Here is a 22,901-nt window from a genome sequence, read left to right as displayed (position 1 = left end):
CGGGAATCCGAGGCGGGCCAAGCGGCCGAGGGGCGGCAGCAGACAAAAGTAGCGGGCAGGGCGCTCCGCTCGGCTCGGGGGGCGGCACGCCAGCCCCACTGGAGCGCGGGAGGCTCGCGGCTCCTCGCCCGAGCCCAGCCGGGCTGGAGCCGGGGCCCCAGAGCGCATCTGGCCGGCAAACGGGGCACCGCGGGCCCTCCTGTCCGGGCGCCTCCCGCGCGCTCGCCGGCCGGCCCGGGCCTCGGCTCCGCGCGCGGGGAAAAGAGCGCAGCGGTTGAAACCGTTACCACCCCCGAGTTTTGAACTGGTTCAAACTTGGCTTTCGGCCCCGCCCCGCCCCTCCGGCCCGGGAACTCTGAGGCGGCGGTTCCCGCCAAGAGCCGCGAGCGCGCCGTCCCGCCCTCCGGCCGGTTCCCGCCACCCCGCCCTGTCCGCCTCCCGCCCGCGGCCCGGGATTGGGGCTCCAGAGGCCCTTCGTCCCCGCGCGCCGGCCCACCGCCTTCCTGAAAGGCGCCGTGCGTTCCGCGAAAGAACAAAGAGCCGGCGCAGCGCTTCCACCGGCGGCGGCGTCCCTCGGCGCCCGCCCGCCCGCGCGCACGCGCCGCCGGCCCGGCCCGGCCGAGTCCCGCGGGCGCCTCGGCGTGGGGCTGGCTCTGCGCCTCAGAGCCCGGCGGGCCCTGTGATTGGATGGGAGCCCGCCTCGCGTCCCGCCAATCGGGGCGGCGCTTGGTTGGACAGGGGGGGCCAAATAAAAGCGATGGCGATTGGGCTGCCGGGTTTGGCGCTCGGTCCGGGAGCGTCCGACACCCACTGGGACGCAGAAGGCGGTGGAGCCCCGGCGGCGGCGGCGGCGGCGCGCGGGAGCGGCGCGCGGGAGCGGCGCGGGCTGGGGCGCGGGGCGCAGGTAACGCGCCGCTGTCGGGCCGGCCGGCCGGCGGGGTTCCGGAGCCCGGCGAGGGGCGGCGGCGGCGGCGGTGGTGGGACATCCCCGCCGCCGCTCTGCCTGTCCGGGTATCGCCCCGAGCGGGCTCTCCCGGGGCGCCGCTTTGGCTGGCGGGGTGAGAGGAGACCCCTCTGAAGGGGCCGTGGGTCCGGGCCGGCCCACGTTACCGCCACGGGCGGGCAGTGCCGGACCCGGCGACCCGAGGCGGGAGCCCGGGCGGGCGCCGCGGGGGGCAAGCGAAGGGGTCCTCTCGCGCGCCCGCCCCTCCGGAGGCGCCGGGGCTGGGCTGGGGGCGCTCCGGTGCCCGGGGCGGGCCGGCCGCCCGAGCCCCGGTCTCCTTTGTGTGGAGCGCCGCGGCGGGAGCGCCCGGGTGGGACGGGACGCACACAAGTTGGTGGGACCTCGGCGCCGAGTGCGCACTCAGACAAAGGACGGACTGTGTCTCGGGGGAGCTCGGCGCGAGGAAGGGGCAGTGACACCGGGGCCTGACAGCGGGCGGGAGAGTGGCGTGGGGAGCGGCGGCCGCGGTGCAGCGGGCGGGCTCGGCTCCACGCCCCCTCCCCGTGAGGGCGCAGGCTCGGCCGGGGCCGCGGGGGCCGGGACGGCGCGCGGAGACCGGACTCCGAGCGGCCGCGCGTCTGACATTTCCCCGGAAAGCAGCCCCGGAGCTCCTCATCTCCACCCGCTCGGACCAGGCGGTCCCGGCCGCCTTCGCGTTCTCGGCGGGCTTTCTGTTAAGTTTGAGGGAAGGGTCTCGCTGTTCTCCCCCTTCCCGGTTTTGTTCGTTTCGGAGGGCTTTCCGTCGAGTTCCCGCGTCATTGTGGCACCCCTCCCCCCCGCCCACCCAAAAGTCGGTGCCACAGGGTCACTTTTTGAAAAATGGGAGGAATGAGAAGCACGATATTTTGGAAAACTTGGTGAACTCACGACTGGTGAGTCCCCACTTTCTAAAGAATCATAATCTTAAAAAAAAATTACAGGCTGTTTCGGCCAACTTGTGTGATACAGCTGAGACTGGCGACAGGTGCTAACGAAATCAGCTGTCATTTAGTAAGCGATTATTCCCCAAATCCCTAGGGGATGAATGAGGATGAGATGGTAGAAAGTTGATTACAAGAAAATGTTTATGACAAACGGGTGTTTAGGTGGAATGGTTAGCAATTTCTCATTAATTGGTCTTGTTTTCCGTGAACAATAGCTTTGTTGAGTCAGAAAAGGCTGGCTGCAGAAATGTTTGTTGCCTAAGAAATCGAATGTGTGCTGTCCACAGTTAAGTTAAACTTCCTTTGTTTGTCACACAGGATCTGTAAAATTTAAATTCATTTGGAAATAAAGATGTGTCTTTGGTATTTAAAAATATTTTACTACAAGGTTTACTTGCTGGGTTTGAAAGGTCATCATTAGCAGCCTAGTTTTATGGCGTTTCAGTGTCACATAAAACAACATTTAAAACAATATTTTTAAAAAAATCTTTAAAAAACACGAATGCTGACACAGTTGACTGTAATCTATACTTCTAGGGGGTTTTGAGATTGGGTGGGATCCTAACCGTTAGACCACCAGGGAGCTGGGGTGGGGTCTTGGAGTTTGTTTTCCATTACTCTTCATTCATGACCATTAGCAATTATTTTATGTTTGGGAATAAAATGTAGAACAAGCGTTTAATCCTAACTAGTTTATTGATCATTTTATTTGCAAGAAAATTAAAGTATTTAAGATATATTTTAATTTCCTTTTCATATTCCCTAAAGATAGGAATAGATAGGATGCTAGTCCTAGATATAAAGAATCCCATTCTCTCTTTTTGGAGGTGTGTTTTAGAATGTAATGTTTAAAGTCCTGGAAGCACTTAGGAAAATGGCATCTTAAATTCTAATTTTTGTGGAAAGTGAACATATTCAAAGAAAAGGAATTTAGAAACACATAGACACTCTTCTGATTTGCATTATTCTCTCTGATGATCTAATGTACAACCTACTATCTTATGGTTTCATAAAAATGGAGACAAAGAAATGCATTGTAGAAGTCTTTATTACATATTTTGCAGTGTTGAACACCACTGAACAGACATTCCAGGTGCTGTTCCTAAATATTGTTTACATTTATATTAGTTGCTGGTAATTATATATTAACAAGTCTTGCCCATTATTATGAGATGAACTAGTTACGCAGATTTTGGCAGAAATTTGGATCTTTTAGGATATAAGATTCCAGTTTTTCCCTTCTTGTGTACACTGTATTTGATAACTACTATCTTTGTACTTGCCACAAGATTTTTTTTTAAGTTTTTTTTTGGGAATTGGTTTTAAATTTTTTCTATTTGAATTGAGAATGTTTAGTTTAAGTAGCAGTGATTAAAAAAAAACACACTTGTTGATTTAGTGTAATTAGGCAAAAAAAGAAAAAAGCTCTAATACTTTTATACCAGCTTTGCCTTGCATGCATACGTATAAGTGATTATCTTTGTGTTGGCCACTTAAATTTTTAGGCACATTTCCCCAGCTCACCCTGAGGTTTTCCAGGATATCCTCCATCCTTTGAGCTGGCATGCTCAAAGAGTGTGAATTAGGTTCTGTCTTGGCCTTAAAAAGTGATTAAGAAAGTTGATCTGCTTTTAAAGAACTAACAGCAAGGAAAAATCCGCTTCTCAGCGGATCTCATGTCTTTTGGGGTCAATTAGAAATGATTTATGGATTTGCCTTGAAGTCTTTATGTCCGTACAAATGAAGACTGTGAATGATGAAGAATTCTAGATGGGCAGGTGAAATCTTCAGTTTGGAGGAGAGCAGGAGAGGAACAGCTCATTAAGTTCAGAGAAAGCTTCACTTGCTAGAGGCCTTCCCTGTGTCTGCAAAGGCTTTGTTCATACCTTTATTGTAGCATGTATCCAATTGTAATCACTTGCTGGTGCCTCCGACTCTTTCACTACACTCTTAAGTGCCTTGAGTCAGAAGCTCTGTCTTACTTTTCTTTGTATACCTGGTGGTTGCTAGAGAGTAGGTGTTAATAGTTGAACGAATGAAGGAAATCCAAAAAATGTAGGGAAATAATTTGACAAAGGAACTTGCAAAGGAAACAGGGTATATTCATATTTATGTTGTGAGGAACTTTGGAAGGTGTTTTTCTCCCTCTTTGAGAGGCAGTGGTTATAAAGAAAAATAATTGTCAAGATGTACAAGTTCCAAGGTCTCTCCTAGTTATTAACACTCTGAGGTATTGAAAATTGGATATCCTTTAGGTGCAACTGTTGGTTTTCATGTTCGGTATTTCAGGCAGCTAGAGAGAAGCTTGATGGATCATCTGGCTACCTAGTGTATAGTATCTGCTTAATTTGTGTTGAAATTGATAATTGTACAAAAATATAAGGGGCGAGTACATCTTTAAATCGAAAGGAGTCTAGTTACCATTAATGAGTTCTTTATTGGAATAATTTGAGGTAGGTTTTGAAGCTAAAACTGAAGGAAGTAGTGCCAGTGTAATTACAGATTATTTATTGGGATGTTCTTCATCATTCTTTTAAAATCATATGATAAATGTAGATTTGTAAATCCAATAATATCTCAAAAGGCATAGCTGCTAAATTTTTAAGATGGTTGCGCTGTTTTATATCTTGCCACTGCACCACTATGTGGTGCAAAAATATGACAAAAATGAAGTGAAAAAAAAGACATTAATATTAAAGAGCCTACTATTTGCCAGATTCTTTATTCATTCATTCGTTTGTTTGGTTTGTTTGTTTTTATTGTGGTAACATTCACATCAGAGGCTTTGTTTTTAATTCTTGTAAAAACCACCTTGCATTCATCAACAGATGTTTGGATAAACAAAACATGGTGTATACATACAATGGAATGTTCAGCTATTGAAGGAATGACGTACTGACACATATTATAACATGGGTGAAACCTGACAATGTTATGCTAAGGAAAATAAGCCAGACACAGAAGGAAACAACTGTATGATTCCATTTATAGGAGGTACCTAGAACAGGCAAATTCAGAGACAGAAGGTAGAATAAGAGGTTACCAGGGGCAGAGGGGAGAGGGGAATGGGAGGTTAGTGTTTAATTGGGACAGAGTTGCTGTTTGGAAGGTGAAAAAGTTCTGGAGGTGGAAGGTGGTAATGGCTGCACAACGTTTTGCATGTGTCTAATGCCACTGAATTGTGTGCTTAAAAATGGTTAAAATGGTAAATTTTATGTTATGTATGTTTTACCATAAAAAACTTTAACAATGACAACAACACACTCTGCAGACCTTTACAGATAAGGAAACTTTGATGTAGAGGGTTAAGAATTTGCCCAGGATTATCCAGCTAGGAATTTGCAGTCAGGATCCAAACTTAGATTCTGTTTGGCTCCATTTTATCTACTTCGTGTTATCTGCTGGTCTCCTGGATGATTGAAGACGGATTGGTTCCAAGAAGAGTGAGTTTATTTGAATCAATCAGAGAGTTATATTTAAAAGTAGATAATTGTAGGTTTATGGGATCTGATGCCCTAGACAAACTAAAAGATGTCTCTGTGGATTTCTTTTCAGCCGGAGTTGTACAAGTGTGCGCTCTGGGGGCAGTACAGGTTTTGAGAGTGTGGTCTTTGGAGTCGCATTGCTTGGGTTCCAGTTCCGGAACCGCCAGTTTGTGTCATGTCACATTGTCCTTGACGTCTAAGTTCCCTATGTGTAAATTGGTGGTCCTAATGATACCTACTCATTCCATAAGGTTGTTGAGGGGATTAAGTGAGTTAGTACACGTGACGCCCTTAGAACTACAGCTGGCACAAGTTGTTTGGTAAGTGACTCTTAGTTATTGCACTAGTATTGTTTATAAGAGTTGATGTACTTTCCCATTCACGGGACTAAACACTTCCCAAGCTTAAGTACCTGCCTAGAACCTGTATGTGAAGAAAACGGCGCCACGTACGCTTTTCATTTCTGTTTACTTCGAATTATGTATTGATTAAAAACAGGTAATATGTGTTCAACTTAAAATACTGAAAACAATTTAGACGTTTATAAAGTGAAAACTTTCTTGATCCCTGTAACCCCACTCCCTACCCTTAACAGTTTGCTGTATATTCTTCCCAAACTTTCCAGTGTATTCATATGAATATATATTAATACATTTATTTTTACAAAAACAGTATCAAGTTATTTTGTTATGAAACATTTTTTTAGGTCAATGCAGAGATCTGTTTCATTTTAAAAAGCTTGCTATTTCTTTAAAGCTTGCTATGTAGTCAACACTGTTTTAAGTGCTTTCATTTATTTTACGCAGACACCGTAATAACAAGAGATGGAGAGCTTAGGTAACCAGTTAGTGGTAGAGTACAGATTTGAATTTGGGCATTTGGGCTTCACAGCCCTGATTTCTCAGCCTGGGGTGTGTGTGTGTGTGTTTGTTCTTTGTTTTCGTAAGGCCCTCGAGTTACCCATGATCTTAGCATTTCTTAAAAGAGTTGTAAAACAACAACAAATACCCCAAAAGAATATGCAAGGCGACTGGACGTGGCCTGCCAAGCCTCAAAGCACTTAACCATGTGGCTGTTTGCAGAAGTTTGCTGCCCTCTGCTCTAAGCTCTCAGGCTGTTTTGTTACATGGGATACGCAGTATGCCGGCTTCTGTGCCGTCATGCAGTGAACCAGCCGTCTGTGTGGACGTTGTGCTCTCCCCGCAAGGAGGGAACATCCTTATGTAGCTTTGAACATTTGTGTGATGCCTTTCTGTAGGGAGAATTGCTGGTTCAAGATTATGCACATTTCAAGTTTTAATAGATGTTGCCAAATCACTTTCTAGAGAGGTATCCATTTTTTAGTGTGCAAAATCAACTTTATTGAAGTGTAGTTTATATACATGAAAATGCACATATTTGAAGGGTACAGTTTGAAGAGTTTTGACAAATGTAAGCATCTGTGTAACTGTCACCTCAATCAAGATATAACCTTCCTCTCATTTCAGAGTTCTTTTATGCTCCCAACTGCCAGTCAGATTTCTCCTGTTTAAGAATTTCACATGAATGGAATTACGCAGAATATACATTTTTGTGACTGGCTTCTTTGATCCAGCATGTTTTTGAGATTTATCTGTGTTGTTGCTTGTTTCAGTAGTTTCTCTTTATTTCTCAGTAATATTCCATTGTGTGAATATCCTGTGTTTTCTTCATTTACCTGTTGATGGGTCTGTGTCCTGTTTTGGCTTTTATTAGTAAAGCTTCTGTGACCATTTGGGCAAGCCTTTTGTGGACATATCTTCTACTTTCTCTTGGGTAAATAGCTTGTAGTTGGACTGTGGGGTCATGTGGTAAATATTGATTTAATTTTATGAGAAACTGCCAGACCATTTCCCCAAGCAATTGTCCCGTTTTGCGTGGAGTTAGGGTTGAGTTGTTTCTGTGTGGGAGCTGTGGTTTCTCCACATTTTCGCTGAGTCTTCACCCATGTCCCGTGTTGCTGTCATTTAAGTTACTGGCATCTGAGTGCTGAGTATCTTATTGTGGTTTTAATTTGCATTTCCCAAGTGATCAGTGATGTTGGACATCTTTTCACGTGCTTATTGGCCATTTGTATGCATTTTTCGGTCAAGCTTTTTGTCCATTTAAAAAATTGGGGTGTTTGCCTCATTGAGTTGTAAGAGGTCTCTGTGTATTCTGGGTACACATTCTCTGTCAGATGTATGTGTTGCAAATGTTTTCTCCTTAATTTTCTACTTTGATTTTGTGTTTTTGACAATATATAGATCAAGTTAGGTAATAGTACTAGAAGCGTAATTGTTTAAATTCAGTTACATTGTGTGAAAACAAATTCATTTTTAATCCACAAATCATTTAGTTCTTGGTATAATAAAATGTCTTGTGTTTGCAGAAACATGGACATTAAAAGGATCTTATTTATAATGATGGTATTAGGTGTGTGGCATGAGAAATTTTAAAATTAAGCTAACTAGTTTTGAAAGTGATAATATTCAGTAATTCTTTAAATTTTCATTTTGGGTAATTTGGACCTTTTCATTTATTAGTGAGTTAACATTTTTCTTCCTTTTTTTTCTTCAGAGGATAAATGGGGATAGTAAAAGTGACTTTGATCTTAGACTCTTGTAATGTAGAAGTGATGATAAGATTGCCAGGCTTCGTGTACCTATTTTGATAGTTAAGTAAATTTTTTGCTATATAATCAGATGGCTTGATTTGTGTACTGTTTTATTTCTGAAGAGTATCAGTTCTTTTGTTCAACAGCTAATTTACTCCCATAATAATTTTTAGTTTTTCTTCGTTATTCAAGTAATACACAATACCTCCTTTTCCCTGTTAAATAAAGGAGAAAAAAAAAAAAGAGCAAGCATTTGGGCTTCTGCTGGGTGTCGTACACCTCTGCAGGTGGTCCCGTCCTTGCCCAGCTCAAGTCTTCCATGGCTGTCGTCGATTCCATGCGAAACTCCTGAAGCTAGTGGTGCGGGCTGGCTACGGAACAGCCCTACCTCTTTCAACTAGTCTCGCCTCTGATAGTTTTCTTATACTTTTCCCCTGTTGAGCTCAACTGGTCTTCTTACTTGTCTCCAGGAAGCCTCACGTGGAGAGTCTGTGCTCTGCCCTCTTTCTGCAGTGTCTTCCATACCATTTTAGCCTCTCAAGATGCTGTTTAGCCTGTTTGGCTCAGAACACCCCATCCCCCTCTCCCAACCAAACTAGACAGCTTCTCTCCAGCTTTGAGAGAAATCCCCAGCAGTTCTCTTGTGTTTTTCTTTCCCTCTCCCCTTGACTTTAAGCTCTAATTTACTTGTCTGCATGGTAGAGGTTAGAAAAGGGTTCTAGGACTTCCCTGGTGGCGCAGTGGTTAAGAGTCTGCCTGCCAACGCAGGGGACACGGGTTCGATCCGTGGTCCAGGAAGATCCCACATGCCGCGGAGTAACTAAGCCCGTGAGCCACAACTACTGAGCCTGCGTTCCACAACTGCTGAAGCCCGCGCACCTAGAGCCCGTGCTCTGCAACAAGAGAAGCCACTGCATGAGAAGCCCGCACACTGCAACGAAGAGTAGCTCTTGCTCAGCGCAACTAGAGAAAGCCTGTGCGCAGCAACACACACCCAACGCAGCAAAAATAAATAAATAAATTTTAAAGAAAGAAAAAGTACCTTCCTTAAAAAAAAAAAAAGGGTTCTGTACATAGTAGATAGAAATAAAATTTTGTGAAATTGATTTAGGACCAGAGCTCTGAAAACTTGAGGCTCTCTTCTTCAGCAGCAACTCAGTAAATAGTGATTTAAATAGCACCCCGACCCTTTAAAGCAGAGCCTTCAAGAGTCTGTCTCAGGTGAGTTTTTCGGCTGTTCTGTGTATCACCCAGTGAGCTTTGCTACCTGCTGTCAGGTACTATTATACAATTTTAATTTATATTCCTAGTATACTCTTGACTAAAGTTAGAAAGCTTGAGAAACTCTGATCATGGAAAAAAGTGAGAACATACAATAATGATTCTGCAAATTTATCTCAGGATGATCTTTATCCCTCTGTTGCATTTATGCGAGCTAAATGCATGCTATTGTACATAGCATGTCAAGATGTTTCTAGTAAGTTTTAAAAAAGTCAAAAAGACAAAACGTCATGACTGTTTTATCTGTTTTAGTGCTTTGGTTTTTGTTACTAAAGACCATCTGAGAAGTGCTTTATAAGCAAAACACAAAAATTTAAGAAAACTATTTGATTTTCTTTAAACAGGGAAAGAATTCTAATCATCATTAAAACAGCTTTTATTTGTCTTTGATGCCATAGCCTATAGTGAAATTTCACTGTATGCTATTCATAGGTACATGAATACCTACTGTGTGCTTACAAATAATGGAACTAACTACTATTTATTGTGAACTTGCCCTTTGCCTAATATACATGCAGCCTGTAAACCAAACATTTTACTTTTGAAATTTGTTGAAAGTCATGCATTTTAATTACTTTAAAAAACCGTATAGTATTTGCTAAATGAGAAAATAATTATCTGTTCTTTGAATATTATAAAAGATTCTATAAGATGAACTTCATAATCTTTTTTTTTGAACTTCATAATCTTTTAACAGTATAATGTTATAGGTAGACAGTATAATATTATTAGGTAGACAAAAGCTACGGTGTGAGTATCCTTATTCATAAAATTCTGATCTAAAATGTTTCTATATTCAGATTATTTAATAGTGTAAGCAAAATTATTTTTTAAATCTCTAATGGGTACCATGAGATAAGTTAACCATGCAGAGGATTTATTGGTCAGAAAAGGTTGGGAAATGCCCTTCTGGAGTAATCAGTAAGGACTTTTAAATGGCAGAACTGTTGCTTGAACAGGCTTAAAGGAAGGAGAGGATGAATTGTTCTACTTGCCCTGTAAGTAATTTTGCCTCTTCAGAGAATATTTGTCTGCCTGAAATACAGAGCTCAAGTTGGCTATGGAGAAGATATTTTAGAGGGTGCCTTCCCACTGGCAGCTGGATATTGTGCAAAGAACACAGACTCTAGGCTAGGCTCTGCCGTTAAACTAGTTGTATTTCCTTGGCAAGTAGCTTTCGTGGATCTCCACTGCTAAATGACCGGGGTGAACAAACTGAGCAGCTTGTGGTTATTGAGGATCCACCTTGTGCCTTCACAGAGGATATCTGTGTCTCTGTTTCGCAGATAAAGAAATAGGGACGTGGTGAAGGTAAGTAACTTGCTTAAATTCATGCAACCAGGAGGACCAAGATCCCTTTGAGAATAGGCTTTTGCTGCTTCTGGCGTCCTGCTTAGCTCGAATACTGAGATGCTTGCTAGGTGCTTGGCTTTTGTTAGCCACTTAGATCTATTTCTCTGGAGAGTTTGAGAAATACTGGACTTGAGTTCACGTTACTATCGCAGGTAACTGCCGTGCTCCCTGGCTGGCATTTAATTGTGTTCTATGCATTTCTCCCATATTCCTTTACCAATTCATCAATTCATAAAACATCTAATGCTGATTATAAGCCTATTTTTTCCTCTTTTCTGCCTCTGCACAATAGGCATAATAGCACCTAAAAGTCTTTTAGGACTATGATCTATCTGACTAAACTCACTTTCTAAACAATCAAATTGGGATATTGTGATTTATAATAAGTTTATATTTGGTCTTTGTCCTGTTTCTGGCACGGAGCTCCTAAAACCCTTGGAATTTTCTAAGCGGTTAAGAGTGATAAGGGTGTTTTTTGCTATTTGTAACCAACCCCTTTCAGCCACACCTGAGTTTATGCTAAGAGGTGACTTCTGGAAAACACCTAAGGATGGGGGCTGGTTGCTAGGAAACCAACCTTGAGATTAGTGGGTTGGAACTTTCAGACACCACCCCTCCCCTCCAACCTCTGGTGGGGGGAGAGGGGCTAGAGATGGAGTTCAGTCACCAGTGGCCAATAAAATCATTTTTCTTTACTATTTGTCTGGTGTCACTTGTTACCCCCTAACAGCATATAACTAAATGGCTTGCTGTACCATACAGTTTTCTAGAATAGAAATTTCTTCAGACTATTTATTGGGTGCCTCAGTCTTCACCCATTAGCGCTGTTCAAATATAGGGTGAGATACTGTCTTCCTTACCCTTGAGAAAGATGCATTCTATTACAACTTTTAAATCTAGATTACCAGACAAAACGTCATGTCTTTTCTGTGCCCAGAGTCTACAGTTCCTAACTTTTCGGCACTCATTTTAGCCGCCTCCTTTTCTTGTACCACAGGAAGTGCTGGGATTGGAGTCTTTTCCTCCTGCCTCAAAACCCTAGTGTTAGTGTGGTGATTGCAGAGAGGCAACTGCAGGGATTGTACAACTGGTTTCCCTGTAGTTGGTGAATTCTTCGTAGCATTTCCATAGTTATTTGGAGGCTCAAAATATTTTTTCTCAGGGCTTAAGTATTTGTGATAAGTGATGTTGTAGTAATAAAATAGACAATATACGTTGGCAACAAATACTGGAAGTATCATTGATTGTAAATAGTACTTGAAGGGTTGGACAGTTTCTAGTACCTCAGCAGTGTATTTATATTGATATTTGTCATGAACCTTAAGTAGAGGAAAATCATGAAAAGACTTACAGCTCATCACTGCCCCTACCTCCTATACTTCCATGTTGGCCCCAAACTACTACTGTTTTTAGCAAGAGAATGACTTTCAGAGTGGAGATGAGCCTAAGGAGTTTCTGAAGGGTTTCTGAGGAGTTCCGTCGTCCATGGACTAGATAAATGGCACTTGCCAACATTTTTACCCCCTTGTGGTGTACACCAAACTCACCAAACTCCAGTGCTGAAACTACCAGGTAAGGGTTACTTGGTTGTAGGATGCCTGGAAGTTCTGAGAGGTTCTGTAAATACTTTGGGATTAGTAGTTTGAACTACCAGGTCCTTTTTATGATTCTGTCTTCAGAATATAGAGGGAATTGTGTTTTGTTTGGGGGTTAAGATACAAGGTCAGTGTCTCAGGCAACAATAGTATGTTGGCAGAATTGCCCATGGAGAGTTTCTAGGAAGATTCCGTATCATAAATACCTTCTCTTTAGGTCCAAAACCAGCCCATCTTTCCTCTAGTATGGGAACAGATCACTGTTCTTCTGTTGAGCACAGAGTTGTTTGTTTGCACTTAGGGGCCAATGCTCTATGGAAAGCGCTGAGCACTGGAATCACTCTGTGCGGCTAAATAGTGTCAAGGATGTGCAGAGCAGGCGGTGGGGACAGCAGATTCCTGTCACCTATTTATGCTCACTTAGGTAACTTGTTGTTTGGAATGATGGGTAGATCCCTTGTATTTACCTAAAGTGGGTTTCTCTTAAAATTTTGCCAATATATCAATATGTTGTTAAATTTGTACTAGGTTGGCTTATTTGAGGTGTAAGCTTTAAAGCAGACTTCCTACAAGGAAGAAAGGCTGTCATGAGACTTAACCTACCTTTTCATTCTTTTGCCTACATCAAAAGGAGTGTTGAAGAAATAATATGTATCCCATGTCACGTCCTTGAATTACACTGAGTTGTGTATCATAGTTTTAGTTTCTGGTACATCAGTCTTTGTTCTGTTTCCCCTCCAACAGTGTCTCAGTAAACTGAGTATGTGCCCAACAAAATGAGAGGGTTTAGCTTATAAAATAGGTTTCATACAGTTTTCAAAGAAAACTTTACCCTCTAGATGCCAATTTAGTTAATCTGTTTTATTTGTTGTCCAAGCAAACTATTTATAACCTTTATGATAGTTCAGTTTTCCACTTGGTGTAAATTTATATGCCATTTCTTTTCTAGGACGGGTCTGTGAATGGATAGAACTTTCGAATAAACACAGGAATGCTGGTCTGTAGACTCCGTATTGAACTATTGAACTTAGGAGTTTAGTTTATTCTTCTGGAAGGAAAATGATCTTATTTTTGTAGAAAATACATTACAGCAGAGTCTACTCATTTTTGCTGAAACAATCCAGTTAATGTTTTCTATCATTCACCTAAGATTGCCACATTACTGTAATTTTCCTGTGCCTTTTAACACGACTGTGCCTTTTTAGCACTACTTAAACCAGGGCTACAAGTGTGATGTGTATTTTTTCCCCCTTATTTTCCCTTATCACTAGTCAGGGGCACATCTGTTTCCTAAAAACTTCTTGAATACAATTGCTGTTTATAATGCTTTCTCACCTGTAGTTGTGTCCACTGAAGTTTAGGCGCTAAGGAGCCTGTTGTATCTTGCAAACTTGTGTCTGTCACAGGATATAGCACTTTCAGAATGTTTAATAAATTCATATTGACTGGTTTATAATACCTCTATTCCTGGCTTTCCCAAATCCTTCAAAATGAAGTTTCAGAAGTTTCTTTTCCTTAAATTTTTGCAAGTCATTTGGGTGGACTGTTCGGGTCCAACAGTAGTGAGCTTGTGTATTTTTGTCTCTTTTTTCTCCTTTTTAAATAAAAACAGAGGCATGCTAGGAAGTGAAAAGGAATAAGTTATTTATGTTACTTTTATGTGTGTAGGGGAATATATGGGGAGTTTGAATATATGGGGAGTTGGTTGGGAGGATGGGGTTGTTTTAGGTAAGCAAGGGGGTCAGAAGAGTGACCATGATGGAGGATGATTATCTTCTTACGAGCATGAAGGGTAGGACAGGTGGATGAAAACAAGCAATTTGTTTAAAAGAAATTTTGTTAATGTTAGTCTCTTAATTTGGCACAGATGTATGGCAGACTTTCTTTTGGATTCTATAGTTGACAGTTATAGCAAAGTATCCCTCATTAAATATTCTTCACATAGATTTTTGTTTGCTTTTTTTTTTAGTTGCAAGAATGGTGATTTCTAGGCTTTCATTCTTACAGACTTGTCTTTTAGAAAATATAATTTGAATATATGCCAGTTCCAGGCTCTCTGCTAGGCAAATGAAGAGGCGGGGTATTGTGATTTCTGATTCGTACGGTGTCTGGATATACTGATGGCACTTGTTCTCCAAGTGAGCTCTGTGGGCCTCAGGGGGTCCGTGAGGTTAAAATTATTTTTGTAATAATTTTAAGATGTTACTTGCCTTTTTTACCGTGTTGACATCTGCACCAGTGGTGGAAAAGCAGTGGTAGGTAAGGACTGTTGGCACCTTAGCACTGAGAGTAAAAAAAAAAAAAAAGCCAGTTTTGAGAATGTCCTCCATGAAGTGAAAAAAGTTGTTAATTTTATATACTCTTGATCCTGTGCACACATCTTAATGTTCTGTGCCACAGGATGGGAATGTGCATAAAGGGCTTCGATTGCTGCCCAAGTGTGACCTTCTTTGGGAGTTGCACTTATGGATGGAGTTCCAGGCTGCACCAGCTGCTTTTTTCATGGGGAACCATTTTCACTTGAAAGAGGGGTTGACAGACAAACTGATTATTCCGACTTGGGTATTTGGCAGCCATTTTTCAACGAAGTGAGCCTGTCACTTCAAGGAAAACAACTGATCGTTATTTGTTGCCGGTGATAATGTTTGAGTTTTCAAGCAAAATTTAGAATTTTTGGAAAACTTGCATCTGTCACTGTGAGGTTGACAACTTTCCCAATAAATACTTAAATACATCTTTGATGACGTCAGTGGATTTAACAAGTATGATTTTTTGAAATATATGAACTTATGGAAAATCTGCATAACTCAGTGGACCAGTCAGTGTTTTTCATACTGAGGAAATGATATTATAAAGTCACGCGTGGGTTAAAGATGCATTCAAAGGAGACAGGCCAATGAATTTTAATGTAGCAGAGTACGAAAAGTTTATTGATACAATTTCAGGTTCCACATTGCACCTAATCTTTTAAGAAACCGCCACTGCTTACTGAAGGGTAGTGGTTGTCTTGAGGAAAAGCACCTATGAGGTTGAATTACAAGCTGCACTTGCCACTCTTTTCTTAAAACAGTTTTGGAGTAATATCAGAGGATGAGATTCACCTTTACCTCAGAAGGCTATCCAGATACTCTTCCCTTTTCTAGTTCAGTATCTGTTTGGGAAAGGATTTTCTTTATATTCTTCAACCAAAACAACATGTTGGAACAGATTGAATGCAGAAGCAGATATGAGAATCCAGCTGTCTTCTATTAAGACAGATATTAAAGAAATTGGCAAAAATGTAAAACAGTGTCCCTCACTGATTATTTTAAAAGAAAAATAGTTTAAAAAAATGTGTTATTATATTAACATGTAGCAGGCTTGCTGTTATTTTTTAATGAATTAATGTTTTAAAACTTTCTCAGTTTAAAATTTCTAATGTGCGAAATTTCAGTAGATACGCCCCATATAAACTAAAGGGGTCCTGAGACCAAAGTGCTTAAGAATGGTGTCTGGTGTTTTCTTTGAACAGTCTACCCTCTCTCTTTGTCTGTGCTAGTAACTGCCATGTGAGTCGTTAATGTCTCAATCTGGATCTAAGTTCAGATTCTCAGCGGTCGCAGTGGCTCACTTAGGGCTTCTCATCCTCTTTTGGTCAGTTCTTCTTTCTCCTCATGGGTGCATCTGGTTTTTAAATTTTAGAATGTCTCTTGCCATCTTTTTTCTCCATTCACACTACTGTCAATCCAGTCAGAACTCTTATCACTTTATTCCTGAATTACTTTAGTACTCCAGTTGTTTCTAATATAGTTTTCAAACTTGAATGTTGAATGCAACCCCAGGGTTGACTTGACTTTATTTATATGCTCTCTAAAAATGTACAGATATAAACTTCTTGTGGTAAAACCAAAGCAAAGTTACAGATTAAACACGGACAATCAAATCAGCAACATGTATTTAATGATGCTATTTTGTTAACATGAATAGCCAATCTATTTCTTTAATTTGGCTTAATACTAACACAGAGAATGGCTGTTTGCATATATGTGTTTTATAAAATGCTGTTAACTTTTAGTCTTTATTTGTTCAGGATAATTAGACCTAGTGGTTAACCTGTGCTGTGACACCTAGCAATCCTTGAATGCCAGTTGAAACTTCTGCAAAGCTGTGTTGTTGATCCCTGGAGCACTGTGGAGTTACTGAAGCCTACATTGGATAGATACTGAATCCATTATTTCTGGAGTCTTTACTAGAAAATATTATTACATATTTTACTACTGGGTTTGCTGGTTGGTGGGAACAAAATGCAAGTTGGTGACCTCTCTGCATCCCACCGGCTTTGCAGCACGCACTGGGTGCTGAGCGCTTCAGCACCGGTTCCTCTGTTTGCCAACCTTACCAGACCTGCCTCACCATAGCCCTCAACGCCACGTTACATACTAAACATTTTTCTTTCTTTTTGATTGTTTCCATCTAAGTAGACTTTAAGCTCTATGAGGTCACAGATTTTTGTCTGTTTTATTTATTGCTGAGCCTTTCATTTCTGTAAAGAGTACCTAGCCATGTGTTAAATGTTCACTAAATATTGAATGAATGAGTGAATGCATATTAACACTTCTCTTTTAAAACCCCAAACTCAGATGCTCTTCTCTTGTGTTATGTGTTTAATGCTGTCTTCCATCTGGGGCAAAGACATGTTTCGCTGTCCATCCTAAACACAACTAAACTGGACCTGAATTGTACAGAATTGTTTGATTTCTTTGATCAGTATATGTATAATCAGTGGCACAATTACTTTCCTTGGTTCAGAGTCTGTATTTCTATTAATATAACCTCTAAGTATATTATCTTTTTAAGTGAACACCATCGTATAAGCTCATACGGAGATCTTTTCCCCCCTTTTTAAATTGTTCAAGTCAGGTCTGAGTTTTTAAATAGTAGAATTAGATGTGGGAATTTCTTCCTCAAATTCCATCTGTGTGTATTTTTTGTTTTTTCCTATTTAACATTTTACATAGCATTTTAATTTTTAATATATCTATTTCTGTTGTGTTTATCATTTTAAAAAGTCGATGCCTATTTTAAAAATGAATGTCTTTACATTAGGTTGTTGTATAACTTAATTCCCTTCTTTAAGAAAGAAACTTTATTTTGGAATAATTTTAGATTTCTGTAACCATGGTACATTTGTCAAAATTAAGAAACCAGTATTATTATGTTACATTTAACTAAACTGGAGACTATTTGGATTTTACCAGTTTTTCTGTTTAGTCCTTTTTCTGCTCCAGGATCCAGTCCAGGACACCAGGTCGCATTTAGGTGTCTTCTTAGTGTCTTCCAGTCTGTGACAGTTTCTCAGTCTTTCCTTGTTTTCATGACCTTATTTATTGGTCAGGTGTTTGGTTGAAATGTCCTTCAGTTTGGGTTGATGTGATGTTTTCCAGCGATGACTGAAGTGAGAGGTTGTGAGGTTTGGGGAAAGAATACGACTGGGGTGCAGTGCTGGTCTCAGCGCACGTCGGGGTGCAGGTGGCGGGTGATCTAACCGTGGCAGGGGTGTCACTGGTTTCTCTGCTGGGATGTCCCCTTCCCCTCCCTGGATTCTGCTTTGAAAGCAACTCACCTGGGAAGGGACTAGAGCTCCGTGCGTGGGCTTGGGAAGTGTGCACATGGATTTTGGAATTCCGTGTAAGAAAGACTTGCCCCTCCGCCCCCATTTACTTGTTTATTTAATCACTTCTTTCTCTCATAGACTCATGGATACTTACTTTATTAGTTCGGTTATAATACTGTTGTGATTTAGTTTGCTGCTCAAATTGCTCCAGCTTTGGCCCCTGGGAGTGCCTTCAGTTTGGTTCCCGTCCTTTCAGCCTCTCAGCATTCCCTTCCTGCTACAGGCTTTTCTCCTATTTTCCCGGTCCCAGCCCATGAACCGGCCGTTAATCCAGAGCCCGGCTTCCTTGTGCTGGGTAATGGGATTCAGGAGAGGAAGATGTGGGCGCTGGGGGTCCTGCTCCTGGGCTCTGTGGGCGGTGCCTGGAAGCCCACACGTGTCTGTTCACCCAGGGATGCGCGCGAGTCTCTCTGCGCCTGTCCGCGTGTGTATGAAAATAGAAGAGTTCACGCTGCTGTCTGTGACTCTAGTCCATCACCACCTCTTGCTTATTTGGCCCTGGTACCCGTGAGAAAACTTAACTAGAGGACAGTGTTTTTGTCCAGTTCTTTTCGTCTTTAGCCTTCCTCTGTCCAGTCAGAACACAGATTTCCAAAGTTTCCTAGGTTGGCTCCTTTTCTCCCCACCCGTTTCCATGGGCTTATCTCATGTGGTTTTAATATATCTCAACTCATTGTGTGGTCTGTATTCCTTCCTGAGATCCCCTGACATCCTGTTTTGGTTTTATTTACTTGCATAGAGTCTATCATTTAAGAAAATGACTTTTCACATTGATTTGTTGTCTAACTTAACTTTTTTATATGCATATCGTATCCTGATCTCCCTCACCTGCTGTTGGGTGATGGTGGCCAGGACTTACATGGTGTAGTGCCTGCTCTGACAGGTGCTGTCCTGCGGCCTTACATCCTTACATGAGTGGGCTTCTCAGGACAACTCTGTGACGAGGACGCTCCTCACGGCATGCGGAGAGGGAGGAACAAAAAGGTTTGGGAACTTGACCAGGTTCACACACAGCTGGTCCTGGGAGAACTGGAGTCCAACCCAGGGAGGCTGGCTTTGCAGGCTGTGCTCTTGCCTTTGTTTAAGTTGTGGATAGGACTTAGGATTTAATAGGACTGGATGCCGCCTTGTTGGTTTATTGTTGGGACTTAGTTTGGAGTGGAGAGTGCTTCTGCCCACATTCTCTGCCCCACGTCCATGACAGGCGTTGTTAATTGCCAGAGCGCCCTTCCTGCTGAGCCAGAGCATGGCCAGCCTGGAGTGGGTCGCTGTAAGGTTCAGGGTGGTGACATGCAGTGGAGTCTGCTTGTCCTTGCGAATCCCGAATGGAGGACTCAGGCAGCAGCCCTGTGTGCTTGCCTCCTTGGGCCCCTCACTCCTAGTCTCCTTCTCATGGGGGTGTTTTCCATAAAGCCCCTCAGGCGTAAGACCTACTTCTCTTAGGTTACTAATTTTTATCTCTTACCAAGAGTTACATCTATAGGTCTCTCTAAGTTCTCCTAACCCTAACCCTTAGCCTTACCCGCAGAATCTTATTTACCATTAATTTCCTTTTGAGTTTATTAAAGCAATGGATCTTAACTTAAAAAAGTAATTGAGGGGGCTTCCCTGGTGGCGCAGTGGTTGAGAGTCCGCCTGTTGATGCAGGGGATGTGGGTTCGTGCCCCGGTTCGGGAGGATCCCACATGCTGTGGAGCAGCTGGGCCCGTGAGCCATGGCCGCTGAGCCTGCGCGTCCGGAGCCTGTGCTCCGAAACGGGAGAGGCCACAACAGTGAGAGGACCGCGTACAGCAAAAAAAAAAAAAAAAAAAAAGTAATTGAAATTGGTAAATGTGACTAACAGCTGCCCTCAAAGCATTTTAAATATAAAAGCACTATTGAAGATTGGTGATTTTTCAAAATTGGCATTTTCAGTTAGGGAAGGACATCAAGAATATTGCAATCATTATTACTTAAATGTTGTTAAATTTGGATTTTACCTTCCTTAGTCTGGTCTTCAGTTTAGAGTCAAAGTTGATGCTATTGACTTGGTTGAGAAGGGTAAGTAGTACATGTAATTGAGTTTTTAGTTTTCTTCAGACAACTAGATGCAGAACTCAGCAAGACTAGTAGATGGCGAGTGCCTGGATTTGGCAGACCCTTTAGGAATGAAAAACCTTTAAAGAGGGGCATGAAGTGCACTGAAAATGCCTAGCGCTTTTTTTTTTTTTTTTTTTTTTTTTTAATTCCTCAGTCATTGGCAACTGAGTAAGGAGGGGCAGGAATGTTACCTTATTTCAGAAAAGACCCCTTACAAGTAGACTAGAGTTGGACTTGACGGAGAAGAATGCTGATTCCTGTGCTGTGTGGCCCAGTCACTGGAGGTAGAGAGGTGTGTCTTGGGGTCACCAGGGCAGGGGCGGAGCTCCTCACCACGTGGGGGTGGAGCCAGTGCTGTTGACCATGAGGAAATAGGGCTCGAGAACCTGTCTTCTGTTCACTCAGGCGTTGTTGTGTATATGATCTCAATATTAAAACGATACCTCAGACCCCTTCTGTGTCTCATGTGGTGGAAAATCTAATCCAAACTGGTTTAAGCAAAAGAGAGGGAATCCCTTGGCTCACATAACTGAACAGTTGTGGCGCTGGTTCGGCAAAGCACGCCGGGTCAGGGCTCAGTGATGGGACTAGAGTCCATTTCTTGGCTTTGGGTGTTTTTTCTTTTTCTCTTCTTGACTGTTCTTTGCAGGCTCTCCTCTCATGGTTGCAGTTGGCTTCCAGCGATTCTTCAGGCAGCATGTTTCCAGGTTCAAACCTAAGTGGAAAGGGTGAGCATTCTTGACCTTGCAGGGAACCTCCTGAGACTTTCACACCTGGTTGTGTATTCATCCCTGCACTGGTCACTTACAGGGGCTGTGGGCCAGGGCCTCGGGCTCCCTCCATGGAGGTGGCAGTCCTTAGAGAAGGGTGGGTGCCAAGTTCCCAGAGAAGGTGAACTGATGCAGGGCGGCAAAAACAATTTGAGTTTGGTTGATTCATAAATTAGACTCTGGACTGTGTAATTTTCCTTTATTTTATTTATATGTTTGTGATCCTATAAAGCTTTACTACATTGTATTAAGGTTTGGATGGTTCCCCACCATAACCTGGTTTGTCTTTTGAATTAAAGCATAACTGTTGTTTTGGTTTCACTGTATATAGGTAGACTTGAGCTATAATCTGCTTTGAATAAGAGAAGCTGTTTTTTTCCTGGATAAAAATCATACTTGTGCCATTTCACCTATGAAACTAAATAGATCTTTTCAGTGAGAAATTTAAAAATTGGATTTTTCACAAATCCCCATCCATTTAGTAGCCAGTCATTTTAATAAAAGTTTCTTTTTGCTAATAATGTACGAGTATTCCAAGCTGTATCTTAATACTTACTGGGCTGTGATAGTGGGAAATAAGTCAGAAGAGCTGATTTGTCTGCCTTCAGGGTGGGAAGGAGCGGGGGAGCTCACGTTTGAAGGCTTGAAGTCCCTGCACGTCGGGCCTGAGAGGTGGGTGAACCTGCCGTCTGGTGTTCGCACCTGGCTGTGGGGTAGGTGGTATTATCCCGGTTGTTTGGATAAGGTCTCTCAGGCAATATCAGCTTCCCTAAGGAAGACCCAGAGGCTCCAGGTTTTGTGCTCAGGATCTCTTGATTTGTAAGGCGGTGGGACCACAGGGTCCTGACTGCCCCTGAGACTCATCTCCTGGGTTTCTCCGTGGTGGGGTGACTCCCCCTCCCTTCCCGCACTCAGCACAGCGGCCACCCTTCCTTTCATACCTTGTGGCACAGCGACTCATGATCAGCGCATGTTAATAGACCTGCCTTTTGTTTGTTTTTAAATCTGTTTGCCAGGCACACAGCCTGCGATTTTACAAATGGAGAAACATTGTTCTTGAGACTGAGGAACTTCCAGTGGGGGTGAAGTGGGGTGAAGAACGTGAAAACGTGACTTTAATACGTTGTAAATGCTGTGATAGTCGGAGGCAGTTTGCTTTATGTAAAACATCCTTCTAATGGTGCCTTAAATTTTGTTATTTTTTTCATGGATCTGCCTGTTTATCCCTATACTTTTTTTTTTTTTTTTTTGCGGTACGCGGGCCTCTCACTGTTGTGGCCTCTCCCGTTGCGGGGCACAGGCTCCGGATGCACAGGCTCAGCGGCCATGGTTCACGGGCCCAGCCGCTCCACGGCATGTGGGATCCTCCCGGACCGGGGCACGAACCCGTGTCCCCTGCATCAGCAGGCGGGCTCTCAACCACTGCGCCACCAGGGAAGCCCTATCCCTATACTTTTAAACAACAGTCTGTACACTTTCATTTCTTATCCTAAGTCAGAGGGCATGATTCTTATATTTTGATAATTTCCCCTAAATGAATCACTGTCCTTTTTTTTCTTTTCCTCTCTATTGTGTATATTTACCAGATCGTTCTATAGCTTAAAACCTTCACTTACTTACTTCTTTATTTGGAGGAACTTTGTGAAGTTTGTAAACGTGGAACCTTCTCCCTTCGTGCCCTGTACGGAGAGGTTGCTTCCAAATCAACTTTGAAGTGTTTTGTCATTGATGGAGCACCTTGTTAGTTTAGTGTAACAGCTTTGGTTTTGTCCTGACATACTTTTCCAGAGGTGTTGTCACTAATGGTAGAAACACAGAAAGTATTACAGCGTGTTAGACACGGAGGATTCCAGTGGAAAACATGAAGTGCTAACTAATGAAATGATACCTCTTCACCACGACATAAAAAAAATGCACCTTAAAAAATGCATTGTAGTGATACCCGTGTTGCACATCAGTGAAAAGGGAAGCCGTGTTCCCAGAGCAGGTTTTTATCAGGCATAGTGTGGTGCTGCCTTCCAGGACCAAGAATTTGTGGAAGCAGCAGATGGGACTAGTTGTGATGAGTTTCTGAGCTAATGCAACAGATCATCCCTTTTTATCTAATTCCTCTCCTTTCTAGCTAGGCCTTTGAAGTGCTAAGTG

General features: G+C 42.7%; 1 protein-coding gene across 1 annotated transcript in view; it reads left to right on the top strand.

The window, feature by feature from the left end:
- Positions 1-826: 826 nt before the first annotated feature.
- EZH2 (enhancer of zeste 2 polycomb repressive complex 2 subunit) overlaps positions 827-22,901 on the top strand; it is a 63,070-nt gene continuing 40,995 nt past the window's right edge. Inside the window, exon 1 of the mRNA XM_082631988.1 lies at positions 827-904. The gene's annotated coding sequence lies outside the window, so the exon portion shown is untranslated. The remainder of the gene's footprint in view (positions 905-22,901) is intronic.

The sequence above is a fragment of the Mesoplodon mirus genome (assembly GCF_964341445.2).
Source record: "Mesoplodon mirus genome assembly, chromosome: 9".
Classification (NCBI taxonomy): Eukaryota; Metazoa; Chordata; class Mammalia; order Artiodactyla; family Ziphiidae; genus Mesoplodon; species Mesoplodon mirus.
This window is presented reverse-complemented; position numbering and strand designations above follow the sequence as displayed.